Genomic DNA, 14,233 nt, shown 5'->3' with positions numbered 1-14,233 from the left:
CTACAAACCCATAACAAAGGGGAGCCTAGCGGCTGCGAAAGCTAGGGTTCCCATGGGTCGGTCGTGGAAGCGACGCAAGGGGGCGGGGGCACAGACTATTCAATAGTTTATAATGGCTATGGCACATCACTGTCGGTTTTGTTGTCATAGCATAGTGTTGTTGTGAATTGTTTGTCCAACAATAGGTGAAGAGTAGGAAAGATATTGAGACTAACTTCGGTGATCAGCTTCAATCTTTGATCGGAAGAACTTCCATACAAAAAATTTACTTCTTATGAAATGTTTCGGTTCAGAGGACTGTAGGTCTTAATAGTTCGGCCATGCCTTCCAGGTTGGGGACCAAGTCAATCCCTTGATTAAGAGGATGGTTCACAGTCCTAAGTCCGTGTTTGCGCATTGTGCTTTGTCATGCCGACGATGTTTCTTCCAGAAGTTTTTCTGTGAAAATTTGTCGCACCGAAATATCTATACGTAGGAGACATATTTTCACAATGTTCTTCCTATAAGTTATATTATTTTATCATTGAATCAGAGGAGGAAATAAACATGAAATTGTCTGTCGCAGTCACACATAGTAATCACTTATTCACAAAAAAACACATAGTAAGGGAACCTCCAACGGTGAACCTCAAATTTCCTCCAGCATCAGTTCACGGACATGGGGGACCAGTCAGCGGACACAGATGCGGGAGGCGGCCATCCAATGCTGCCAGCTTATATTTCAACCACTCTTCGAACTAACCGGAAGAAATACATGCAAACACAGTGGATTTCATACAAACCGAACGACATTCTTGCAAACACGGCGAATTTCATACAAACCGAATGACATTGATGCAAACACGGTGTATTTTCATTAGATTTCGAACATTTAGAACAACAAAATCATTGCGACCCGACCCTAAACCTATCCTACGACGGTGTCCAGCATCCAAGCCCTTGTCGTCCTCCATCCTTTGTCTCCATGAGCACCGGTGATAAGAGCCATGAAGTGAAGTTGCGGTCTCCGGCGAGGAAGAGTAGAACACATGAGACAAACTGGCCCACATGGGACACAAGGCCCTGCCGCCTCCCGTGCCCTACTCATCCTCGAAGGAGTCCACGCCTTGTCCGTCGCCGGTGGACTTGAGTTCCACGATCGATATGGTGGCGGCCCCACTGTCGTCATCCCACAGGGCCGCTTGATAGTTCATTGGCGGTGCGTATGAGGCACAACCGGTAGTGTTCTCGTCCGCGATCGCTTGCAGCTGTGCCTCCGCGGCGGCCGCTTCTTGGAGAGCGGTGGCTTGAGCGCAGACGGTTCGTAGATTGTAGGCTGCTCTATGACAAAGTTGGGTTCGCCGCGGCCACGGCCTCCTCGCTCGTGCGCTCGCCATTGATCTAGCCCTCCGCTAGCCGGTGCTGCTCCAGGAGGAACAGGTTGTACCATTGTTCCTCCTGAGCCTGCTGGAACGCCGACTTAGGCGCCGATGCAGACTGCTCGTCCGCCATGTCGACATTGTAGTGCACCTGCGCTTGCTCCATGGTGAAGATGGCGTGCATCGCCGCGGACTTTGGTGCGGTGTCGTCGAAGCCCGTCTTCTTTGTGGGGTTGTCCTTGTCGTCGGAAACCGCCGGCAAGTTGGCCGACGGTTCGCCTGGCATGGCGGCTCTACCAGGTGGCTGCAAGGGCAGCCACCTCGTGCTTCATCTCCACGGAAAGGCTCTCCCACCTCGTGCTTCATCTCCACCTCGTGGCTGCAAGGGACACAGTGTGGGCGGCGTCCTCAGACGGCACGCCACTTCAATGATGGAGCCAGTGAGAGGTGGCGTCTGCTCTGGGCTGACTTCAATGTGAAGCGGCCGCTCTACAGCGGAATGAATGCGGGCAGCTGATGCCTGGTAGGAAAGCGCATGGGCGAGGGAGGATGGTTTTGAGTGGGCTAGGGTGGTCGGAAGCAGGCATGTCAGTTGTTCGGATGCCCACAAAGTCCCTCATGTATGTCGCCGGTTTACGAGAGAAAGTGCGTCCGGACTGCCCTGCGGACCGATATAGTACCGCGTTGGATATCACAACACTTACGAACCACGTGGTTCGGACGTAAGCGGACGGTTTGAGGTTTGACGTTGGAGATGCCCTAATCACCTAGTGAGTCCACAAGGCAAATTGTATTGAGCTTAGTCACTAATACTTGACCTACTACTTGTGTACATACAATTACTAGGCCATGTGCAACCATGCATGCTACTAGCCGGATGCCAAAGGAGCCACCACCTGGTGCGTGGTCTTGCGATGTTTTGATCCGATCGGAACAGCTGGGCTGCCAAGCAGACACCAGGATGGCGATCGATCAAGTTGAGATAGCTACCAAAGTCCATGACAAGACATTTGGACGTGATCAAAATGTAGTTATAATTTACATCATACCCCAGCGCACCTGGAAAACACCTGCAACGAGCAGCAATAGTTAACGACGCGGACACCTCCGGCCGGGTAGCCATATCAAGCTCTTCAGTTCAGAGCAAGAGAAGACGACGGCAGGAGCCGCTGGGTGTCCCTACGACATCCTGCAAGAGGCTGGCCTTTTCTTTTTTCGACAAGATCGTGCAAGAGGCTAGCTTTGTATTAATGGGCAAGATGCAACCCGAGGCCATGAATCTGTCGGCCTTTCTTGGACGGATGGGGTGGGTACGGAAAACTTGAGATAGACCACACGAAAAGATTAAAAAAGTTTCGCTTGGGGATGACGAGTATATAACCGGAGGCTAGGACGACTTCTCGACATACTTACCTTGACTGGGTCTATGAGCGATCAATAAGGCTCATGGCGTAAAACAATGGTTCGCATTGCATATAGTGCGCATTGATTTACCCTCTCCTCTTTGTGGGAGAATGGACGTCACAATTTGTGTTAGAGGGGAATACGCTCTCACGCGCCCCCCATCAACATGTGAATAAATATAAAACTTTGTGTTTCACTTCATATATTATCCTTGGTATATACAAATTTGTTTTCAAAAATAAAGTTGCGTTCAGTTTTATGTTAAAGAAAATAAATTAGTGCTACCTGCATGCGGCCTGATAAGATGGACGTAAAGTTTCTCTGAGTTGCGTCAGAATCAAGATTGGCTTTCCCGTCAACCTTTTTTCCTCTAACCTAATCATTGTTGTCTCAGAATTAAGATTTGTTTACCCAGTCTCGTAAAATTGTTGCCTGCAAGGAATATATTGCAAGATCTGGTTTGATATGTACCGAAAAGAACACACAACTAGAATAAAGATTTGTGCTGAAAATATGAAAATAATGGCATGTGTGGAATGTGTGTCCATGACATTGAAGCAAAAACGCAAGACGGCAGATTGGTACATAATTTTGGTCCATGATGATTGCAACCAACATCGCTTTAGTCCGATCGATTGTTTCGAGCATCAATTTTTGAGAGAGAAAGAAGACACACACCACAAAGCTGCGGTGAAATAAAAATTGCCGGCGAGTTGGAGAAGTTTGGTTAAGCCTGTTTGGTAATTCTCTGGAATCCATGAACCAAACTGATCTGCCGGCATGCGTTTTGGGTGAATTTCTGGATGTGTTATGTCTCTGATCCCCGACCCATCGGGGGATGAAGTATTCGATGCCGTCGATCGTCCTGGAGCTTTCAGCGTGGGTTGTTTCTTCTCCCATTTGACTTGCATCTTGATGGTAATATTTTTATGACATTGATTAGTGTAATTTATCACCATAAGTTGGTCCTCTTTCATTTTCCTTATAATCAAATAATTCCTGTACATAACATCCTAGTGACAGCATACAGAAAAAGGTGCGCGAACGTGATAAATCTGAAGAATCCTATTCTATGGAACGAAATAGAGGTTGTAGAATGTCACAAAAATTGGACTCATTAGTAGCTAACCAAGATAGAATTTTTCATTGAACTCTCAATTATGTTCGTGTCATGAGTGAGAATCGGGAAATTTGGGTGAGTGGCTGTCAACATGATGTTCAAGTATATATTTATGTGGCATCTTAGTAGTACATAAAGGGTATGGTAGATCACTATACATCCATATTTACGACCATGTCACCATATCGCTGCGATTTTTTATTTGAGGGAAGTTGTGTTTTTTTGGCCCAAAAGAATCATATAAAAAATCTTTAGTTAAAATACCGGTGATCTTCTTCCACGGAACGAAATAATTTACATACAAAACATTTCCTTCTTATGAAATCTTTGAATTCAGAAGACCTTAAGTCTTATATTGTGGGCCAAGTTTGTGTTTGTGTAAACAATGTTTCTATTTTTACTACGTCAACCTCGTGATCCTAGACTTCTAGGATTTTAGACATGAATGCCCTAGTTGTGGGTTTTTCCACACCGAGTTCTTAGCAATCTCTAGGGAACGAATTGCCACCGTGTTTTCGTTGTTTGCTCCATGATGGTAGCCGAAAGAAAGCTATGTGCCCGCCAATACCATGTTTTCCTTGACATTTGAAATGAATGGTGTCTACAACACCCATCTGGTCACCCTGTACACTGTTCAAGTAACCAAGTTGCTCATGGAACATTTATATGACATGAACAGTGAATCACGATACCTTACATGCCTGGGCGACATATCTAGATGTGGTGCAATTTCCACTCCCTTGATGTATGAATCTTGTATGGTCATGATCTCTAGAGGAATCAAAACATAGACACTAGGAAATTAAGGATATAGGTGTACATGTATATATATAGTTTATGCATATTGCGTATGAGGGCACTTCACTACTTGCCCTTCTGTCAGTTTGTGAGTCTACGTATTTCTTCTGTTTCCCTTTTTATTGGCTTGTGAGTACATGTGTTTCTTCAATTTTAGCACATGTGATCGTCCTATTCAACCAAGACTAGTCCACACAAGTTATTAATTTCTAAAATATGTTTAGGTGTAAAAGATAAAAAAAATATCCTTAAAAGAGGATGTGTCCATGATTATAAATCATAATCTTCGATCAGTTTTACTAAACATGAGCGAGTTCTCACTAGCAAAAGAATATGAACATTAGAGGATGGTTTTATTTCATAAGAAGTACACACGTACCAGATCACAAAACGAGTAAGAGTATAAAGAGGTAAGCAATATTAAGCTTTTTAATTGATAAAAACCTCTATGTCATGACTAAAATGAATTAAAAAAATCAAATGCTAATTTCCCTATACCTTAAAAATGTATCTTTTTAGGGGTTTTGAAAAAAAAATCTAGTTTTAATTCGATTTACATACTTTGAAATGGTACATATAGTTATTGGGACGTGGGTGTGTACGATTTTTGGGTGCGTGTTGCGGCCATCCTTTGCATACATTGATTGTGTTCCTCTCGAGTGCTTTCGTTTTCTATCTATGTTACGCTTCCATAGTGGGTATCTTCATATCTGTGATAACATAGATATCTTCATTTATTACTTTGTAGAGTAATTTTTCATTGGGAAGCAGTTATATGATGGTAACATATTATGTTACTCAATTTGCCTCACATCTCTTTAATTACTTGATGCACAATCATTTTGCCTATGTGGCATGCATGTTATCTATGTTACTCGCACTATGAGTAGTTTTCGTCTACTGTTGATGCAAGGGGTTGCGGGTGGTTGGTCTTCACACATTGTCCTGCCGCTTTATTCATTTCTTGAGGATTGTCAGTTGGTGCCTGTTTATAGATACCTGTAAATTAATTTCGCGTGTCCCATGCTAAGTAAGACTCGCTGATAAGGGGGATTTGTGTTAGGTAATGCATTCCAGCGGGTAGTATTGATGATTGGTCGTTATTTTTGTGATGTCTTGATATTCATAAAGGGCATGTTAGGTCACTGGGAGTTATGGTCATGTCGGTATGTTTTGCATGACTTGTTTCGACAAAAAAACTTATACAAAAAGTGTAGGAAAGGTATTCATACTATTTTTTTTGATCTCCTTCCTATGATCCAAAAAATTCCATACCCCACATTTGCTACTTACGAAGTCGTTCCATTCAAAGAATTCTATATCTTAGGTCTTACTAATAAGTCTTTGTCCGTGCACTAATTTCTACCTTGTCGGTGATATTTCTTTTAGAAGCATACATATGTTGTATTTGCTATATGGACCTTAGGATCTCTAGGATGCTCAAAGTAATCATGGGAGCACCGCAGTCATGGTTTATTCCATGCCTACTTCTTGATAGCTTCGTGGACCAGAATTGCAACTATCTTGTTGGTGTTTGTGACCCAAAGATTGCAGACCAGAATGCTACGTACCCACTGATATCATGTGTTCCTTGACGTTGCACATAGATGGTATCTGAAATACCCATCTGCCCATCCTTGAATGAAGCAATTAGCTAGTTGAACTAGGGCATGACCCAGAAGAGTAAATCCTAATGCCTTCCAAGCCTAAGAAACAAAACTAGATGCGGTGCAACATCCACTCACTCTATGTAAGAATGGTGTATGTTCAAAAAAATTATACGAATCAAACTCGAGGCTATAGTAACTAAGACCCGACATGTACATTTATAGTTTGGGCGTTGTGAGTGGGAGGGCACCTCACCCCTAGCCTTTTTATCGGCTTGTGAGTCTGTGTGTGTGTTTTCACTTTCAACACTTGTACTTGCTCCTAGTCAATATTTCATGTACCACATTGTGCATATTTCGGTGAGTATTAAATTGTTGAATACACTAAACATATAAGAGCATCTCCAGCGCACCCGCAAACGGAAACCGCAAATGTTCCTCTTTTTTGTTCGGACATGGTCCGTGGACATGATGCGGGAGACGGTCATCCAGTGCTATTCTCAAATTAATTTGGCTGGGAGGAGAGGGAGGAGATGGGTACCATGCATGTGAAGGTTTTTGGCCGTGTGATGTCCGGTTGGGAGGAGAGAAAGAATAGGGGGACCATGCATGTGAAGAGAGACAAAAGATAGGAGGATAGTATGGTTACTTTTGGTTGGTCAAGTGAATGTCCGGACTCCCGCATAGTCCCCCGTATTTGTTGCTCGGATACTGGAATTCGTACGTCCGAACTGCTAAGTGGATATATAAGGGTCCCCATTAGAAGACAAAAGTGGTCCGGACACTGTGGTCCGGACTCGTACAAGGGAAGTTTGAGGGTCTGCTTTGGAGATGCCCTAAGGGCTAAGACCCACAAGAAGATTGTTTTTGGGACCAGAGGGTGTGTATATCATGTTTAAAAAAAATAAACTAACCTTTACCAAGAGAAGGCCGGGTTTTAAAGCGGAAGTAAATCTTGTTTGAGAAGAAGTAAATACATATCAATCGCACAGAGAGAGAACATAATAACACAGCAAGCACTATTAACCCTTCCCATTGTATTCAGAATATATATGGAAACCAGAGTATAGGGTGCTATACTATACAGTTTACAGCCATTTCATACCCAACCTATGACTATTTAGTGTGACTCTTTAAAATTCAAATCCTCCACTCTACGATAGTCACCAAGTCACGCAGTGCTACGAATCGCGCACTTCATCGTGTTGCCCCATTCGACACCCACCAAACTCTCATGCTCTTGTCAAGCACGCTCATGTACACCATATATCCATTGCTGGCCCTGCACAGGGAGGCCTGGATGCATTTGATGGGGCCCTCGTGACCTCCGATGGCGCTACGGCCGATGGTCTTGTCGGCGGAGCCGGTGCACACCAGGTCCTACCCAAGGACGTGCACGTCCGAAACGGCTGCCTACACGCGCCGCTCCGCGGCACCGGCGTTCCATGACAGGCCGTTGGGCGCGGGACGCGGATGGCCAAGAGAGAGTGTGCACCAGTGCCGGCAGGCCCGGCCTTGCCGCTCTCCCAGGCAACACGATGAAGTAGACAACCCCGCAGTCGGCGGCGACGGCGTCGGTGGCGTCGTCGTGGGCGCGCACGGACTCGAGGCACGCAAGATCGGTCACCCCACTGATCGTGCAAGAGACCGACTTTTCCTTGTGGCTCTGTTTTAATGGGCTAGACGCAAGTGGGCCCTTGAATCCTTGGGCCTTTCTGTTAGACCAATGGATTAACCGAATGTCGGCTAGCCAGTATGGTAATTACGTTTGGTTTAGTCCCACACGGAAAGATTAACAAAATTGGCACAGTAAATATGAGTATATTACTAGAGGGTAGGGAGACCTTTAAACATACTTACCTGGACAGGGTCTATGGGCGATCAAGAAGTCTCATGGCCTAGATCAATGGCTCACATTGCACGTAGTGAGTGTGTTGATCTACCATCTCCCTTGGGAGTGTGGATGTCATAATTTCTGATAGAGGGGGTACGCGTCCGTGCGGCCCCTGCTAAATTATGAAATTGTAAACTTATTTAAATATATAGAAGTCTGTATGGATGTCTATTTCCTTTCAAGAGAGTATCTATTATAGTTATTTTTATTTACTAGTGACAGTGAAGGAGTACAATCATCTGTGCAAATGTCGTCTCATAAAATATGTTTCAGGATTTGGCTTATTGCTTGTGCCCAAAAGAACAAGCAATAAAGATTTTTCCCAAGATGATGAAAATCTGACATGTGTGGATGGGTATTGAGGCAAGAAATAGAAGAAGCAAGCCGCCCCAGTTTAGCTTTCATCCATGACAAGCAGCAATTTTGTGAGAGAAATAGAACACACGGTGGCTCAATGTATGAAAAAAATCAGCCGGTTTGGTTCTTGCAAGTCCACGAAACAATTGGATAGATCAGCAACCGTCGCGCCAGAAATTTAAATTGGGAGATTTCAAATTTGAACAAGAAGGTGAGTTTGGTGTAGGAAGCGACGAGGATGGATCACGCTGGGGCGATGCGGCTCGCCTCTAGGCGACGGCTCACGCTGGCGCCATGCTGGTCGCTGCCGCCGCCGGCGGAAACCGGATCTCGGTTCTCTTGGCTAGGTTCTACTGATGCGGAGGAGGTGGTGCATGCGGTTGAAGACTCCTCCATCGACGCCTCTACCCTGCAGCCTTCGGCTGTTCGCCGGAGGAAGACTGACGAGGAACTGGCAGCTGAGTTCTGGGCGGACATTGGTTACCCTACACCGGCGTCGAGGGTGCGGGAGAGAACGTCGTCTCGACGGACCGGTGAGGTTTTTCGTGTTTGCAGGTCCGACAAGAACGGAGAACCGTCGCTGGACTCGGCGGAGATCGCGGTGGCCTCTACGTCGGATGCTATCGTGGATGTGCCAGGATCGAAGGAGTCACCGATGATTCTTGCCGCGGCCAACCGCGGCGTCTCCGGTGTGCCCGTCCGGTCAAGACCGCTGATCAAGCCTTGGATCGGCCCCATCCCGCCTCCTTGGGCATCACCGCCAAGAACTCTCGGTGATCTCTTGCCGCAGGTGTGCGGAGATGGGGAGGCCTCGCCGGAATTATGTTCGCCAGCGCTTTCTTCGGGTCAGGCTGGGCGGAGCACCAAGACGACCATAGTTTGAAATCTCGATCCGTCTTCTGCGGCTGTTTCAGGTCTGACATGTGATCGGACGTATCCTGGGCGTCCGGTCCGGATGGTCAATCTCAGCCGTTGGCTTGGACACTTGTGGAACCGGGCAGAGCAGGCAGCCAACCCTAGGTTCAATCGTTCCTTCGTGGCTGTCGTCCGCTGCCCAGCAATGACGCGCGACGACCCATCATCCGCGCCGCCGGGCACCTCCATCGGCCACCAGTCTAATCCGACTTCAAGTTCCTCTCAGCCAAATCGCTTCGCCGTCGGGAGGCGCTCCTGGCTTCGCGCCGGGAGTTTACCAGCCGGTGCAGGTCGCACATCCCTATGCACCGCCGGGACCTTTCGTGCCGGTGTAGCAGCCGCCAGTGCTTCAACAGCCGGTGCAGCAGTCCACTTCGCATCAGGCGCCGTTCCAGCAGCAGTTTTTTGGGACCTCGGGTCAGTTTGTGCCGCAACCGCCGTATCTTCTTCAACCAACGACTGGCTTCGCGCAGCAACATCAGCAGTCGGTAGCTTTCCATCCTGCAATGGACGCTTATGTGCAGCATCATGGTGCTCCCGCCGGGATGCAGATGGCTCCCAGCTTCAACGCCAGGCCGCCACACAACTCTGCTGCCACTGGAGGCCCTGCTGCTGCACGACCTCGCAAGCCAAAGGGAAGCAAGGGTGGCCGTCAGAAGACGCACCAGGGAGCAGCTCTGCCATCTACCACTCCCCCACCTGCGGTCCCTTTGTTGCCGCCATCAGTGTAGGTGCCTGCAATGCCCCCTTCGTGTATGATGGTTGCGGGTCACGGCCAGTACACGCATATGCAACTGGGACCAATGCAACAGCACCCTACACCTACGATTCAACCTTCAGGGGCATCTGAGGGTGCAACAATTCCTAAGAAGGTGTGGTGCTCTAAGTGCCAGTCTGCAGGGCACACAAATGATGACTGCGAGACACAACAGTTTTGTTTTATTTGCAACAAGACTAATCATTCAATGACTTTGCGGTGCTGCCCTGCTCTCAAGATGCCGAAGCCGGTGGCGATGCTGTGTGGTTATGGAACTGAAAGTATGGCTTTTTTTCGGATGCCCGACAATGTCTGCAGGGAGGACCTTGCACCACAGGATTCACTGACGGCGTTGGTATCTATTTCTGGTGGCTCTATAACTCCCAGTATAGTGGAGGCAGAAGTTGCTAAGATTGCTCAGTACCAACTGCAGTGGACGTGGGAGGCCATACCGCACGGCCAGGACGCTTTTCTCATGTCCTTCCCGAGTGAGGAAGTTGTACACAGGGTCACTGGGTTTGTAGTTTTCATCAAGTCTCACAATGTCACTATCGAGTTCAAGCCTTGGAAGCCAGAGGAGATACCACACCGTTTGAGCTGATACCTATTTGGGTCCATGTGCATGGGGTGCCTCACGCTCTCTGACACTTCTTGGGTCTGTGGGCGGTTGGCTCGGTGATTGGCGCTACTCTCGACGTCGATCTCTCTGTTTACGCCGGAGAGGAATTGTTCGTATCCAGGTAGCCGTGCTGAACCTTGATGCTTTCAAAAGTAGCACAATTGACTCTCTCTCTCTACCAATGTGGTGGTTCAAAGAAAAGGTTATGAGTTCCGGTACAGTGTGGAAAAATCAGATTTCCCGGTTGATAGTGATTTTGTGCCTCGAGTCTGGGAGCACGGCGATGATCCAGGGGGAGACAAGGGGCATGACAGGGAGGATACAGTGAAGAGCAACGATCCAAGCAAGAGGTCTAAACCCAAATCATCTCTCAACAACTCTTCAGCCCTTCCTACCACGGGCGGAGTGGTGCCCATGCAGATGACCAGTGCCGTCACACCATCGAACCCTCATCGTGGTCTCCCTGCCACGGCTGTTTCTTCATCATTAATGGGGTCTTCTTCGACGGCACCGGCTTCTTCGTCTATGGCTGCCCCTTCGACAACGTCGGCTCCTTTGTCTTTGGCGCCGCCGACTCCGACTCACGGGTACGCACCGCCCCTTGACGAGGGGGGGCATGCGTGCCCTATACCTGAGAGGGTGGCACCTGTGGGGGTCAATGCGAGCGCTACATCATCGCCACCGTTGCCAGCACCTGGCTCTCCGACTCGTCGGGGAGTGATCTTCTCCCCGGCCGTTCGAGCTGGCCAGGAGTCGGCCATGGCGCAGCTGCGAGCGCTGTCATCTACTCCTTCGTCACCAGGGGGCGTCGGCATCCGGACTCGAGGAGGTTGAGGAGCAGCCCATCTTCTTCTTCATCTTCACAGCTGTCTACTCCGCCTCTCGGGGTCGCTGGGATGTCTTCATCATCGCAGCAGCTGACTACTCCGCCTCTCGGAGGCGCCGGGATGGGCTCGGCGTCCGATGTTTCTCCTTCGCCGCTGAGGCGCAGCGGGCGTCATTACATCGGGACTGATGGTTCAGCAGCCACCGATGAGGACTCTATGGTGAAGGCCATGCGTAGGACGGCTGTCCGCAACCTCGACTTCGAAGGTACCCCTTCTCGCAAATCCTTTATGTCTTTTGATAAATCCAAAGTTTCTTCAAATATAACTAGACTTGGAGTGTCACTAGGACGTAATGAGCAAGAGGTAGATTTTTTGGTTAAGGCTCTTAAACAAGTGGAGTTAGACCGGCTTACGGTTGTTACTAAATTGTCGAGCTTTGTTGACCCTCTCGTGTCAGATGAGGAGGATGAGGACGCTGATGCCAATCACGAAGGCAAGCTTCTCTCATTTAGTTAAAGACACGACTGAAGTAGACCTTGACGATATTGTACGCGACACTACGCTTTGTGAGCTTGTCGCTTCGGTGCGCAAGAACAAGTCTAACTCAGCAAAGAAAAGAGGGCACTCTTCTAAAAAGGCGAAGGTCTCTAAACAAAAAATTGGTTCAGCATGAGAGGCATGTTTTGAAATAGCAGAGGCCTTGGTGACTTGGCTAAACACAAACACATTGCTGATTGTGTAAAGGATCATGCGTTGGATTTTGTAGCTATCACGGAGTCGGGCAAACGTGATTTTCCAACAAGTACTCTCGACCACTTTTCAAGTGGTTTGGATTATGAATGGCACGTATTGCCGCCGACCGGCAGGTCCGGTGGAATATTGCTAGGTATTAACTCTACTTACTTACAACTATTGTCCACGTCAAAGGGGGATTATCATATCAAATTCCACCTTCAAAACAAGTCCGACAACTTCCTTTGGAGTCTGGTGGATGTATATGGCGCCGCTCAAGAGGAGTTTAAGTCTGCATTTCTAAAAGAACTTATTAATACATGTCGAGACAATCCCCACCACATGTTAATTGGGGGGATTTTAATATCCTTCGATATCAGCAGGAAAAAGACAATGACCGGTTTGATACTAGGTGGCCTTTCCTCTTTAATGCTGTTATTGACAGCCTGGACCTGAGGGAGATCACGATGTCTGGTCCTCAGTATAGCTGGGCCAACCACCAATCAGTATCAACATTTGAAAAACTTGACCGAGTGCTAGTTACCACTGACTGGGAATATAAATATCCCCTAGCATCGGTTCGGGCTCTAGAACGTATTGAGGCATTATCGGATCATGCTCCTTTGCTAACCAATTTTGGACAACCAATTCCAAGTTCTGACCATCAACGGTTTAAATTTGAGCTGGGATGGCTCACTAGAGAGGGATTTCATGACCTTGTTAAGAAAGTGTGGGTGCGTCATCCTCGTGGTAACACACCCATTCAACGATGGAACAATCGAATTCGCGCCTTGCGCCGATTCCTTCGTGGATGGGCCAAGCATACTGTTGGCATTTACAAAAAAGAAAAACTACGTCTATCTACCTTAATCGATTCCCTTGATAAAATAGCGGAGGTCAGGCCTCTGTCTGCTGTTGAGATTGAGCAAAAAAGCAATATAAATGAGCAGATTGCCCGCCTATTACGCGAGGAAGAGATTAAATGGTACCAACGTTGCAAGGCAGATTCGCTTGTGCAAGGTGATGATAATACAAAATACTTTCAAATGCTTGCCAATGGCAGACATAGAAAGAAACGCATATTCTCCCTTGACCAGGAGGAAGGCTGAATTGAGGGGGACGCACCACTTAGAACTTTCATTACTAAGTACTACAAGGAGCTTTTCGGACCTTCGGCTGAAACAAATTTTCAGTTGGATGAATCTGTTACTCATGACATCCCTCAAGTTACGGAAGCGGAAAATGAATTCCTAACCTCCCCGTTCTCAGAGGAGGAAATTCGAACCGCGGTGTTTCAAATGGAACACAACAAAGCTCCGGGTCCGGATGGCTTTCCCGCAGAGTTCTATCAATGTTTTTGGGACGTGATTAAGGCAGACTTGGTTCCGTTGTTTAACCAACTGCATACTGAAGACCTTGATATTTCTCGTTTAAACTTTGGGGAAATTATCCTATTGCCCAAGATTAAGGAGGCTAATCGTATTCAACAATATCGACCGATTTGCCTTCTGAATATAAGTTCTAAAATCTTTAGGAAGGTCGCAACTAATCGGTTGAACGGGGTGGCTGACCATGTCGTAAAGCCCACTCAAACAACATTTATGCAAGGCCACAACATATTAGATGGAGTGGTCGTCCTGCACGAAACTGTACATGAGCTTCATCGGAAAAAGTTGAATGGTGTCATTCTTAAAATAGATTTTGAAAAAGCGTATGATAAAGTTAAGTGGCCCTTTATGTTGCAAACTTTGCACATGAAGGGATTTTCACCAAAATGGTTTCGATGGGTCGAGAGCTTTATTTCTGGAGGCAGTGTGGCCATAAAAGTAAATGATGATGTTGGCA

General features: G+C 47.3%; 2 non-coding genes across 2 annotated transcripts; both read left to right on the top strand.

Annotated features, from left to right (window-relative positions):
- Positions 1–2,763: 2,763 nt before the first annotated feature.
- Positions 2,764–2,924, top strand: LOC119282846. Its single transcript, XR_005138891.1, has one exon. It is a non-coding gene; the product is annotated as a U1 spliceosomal RNA (small nuclear RNA).
- Positions 2,925–8,139: 5,215 nt separating this feature from the next.
- Positions 8,140–8,297, top strand: LOC119282841. Its single transcript, XR_005138886.1, has one exon. It is a non-coding gene; the product is annotated as a U1 spliceosomal RNA (small nuclear RNA).
- Positions 8,298–14,233: the final 5,936 nt, after the last annotated feature.

The sequence above is a fragment of the Triticum dicoccoides genome, chromosome 3B (genome assembly GCF_002162155.2).
Source record: "Triticum dicoccoides isolate Atlit2015 ecotype Zavitan chromosome 3B, WEW_v2.0, whole genome shotgun sequence".
NCBI lineage: Eukaryota > Viridiplantae > Streptophyta > Magnoliopsida > Poales > Poaceae > Triticum > Triticum dicoccoides.
The sequence above is the reverse complement of the archived record's forward strand: the minus strand, read 5'-3'. Positions and strand labels throughout refer to the sequence as shown.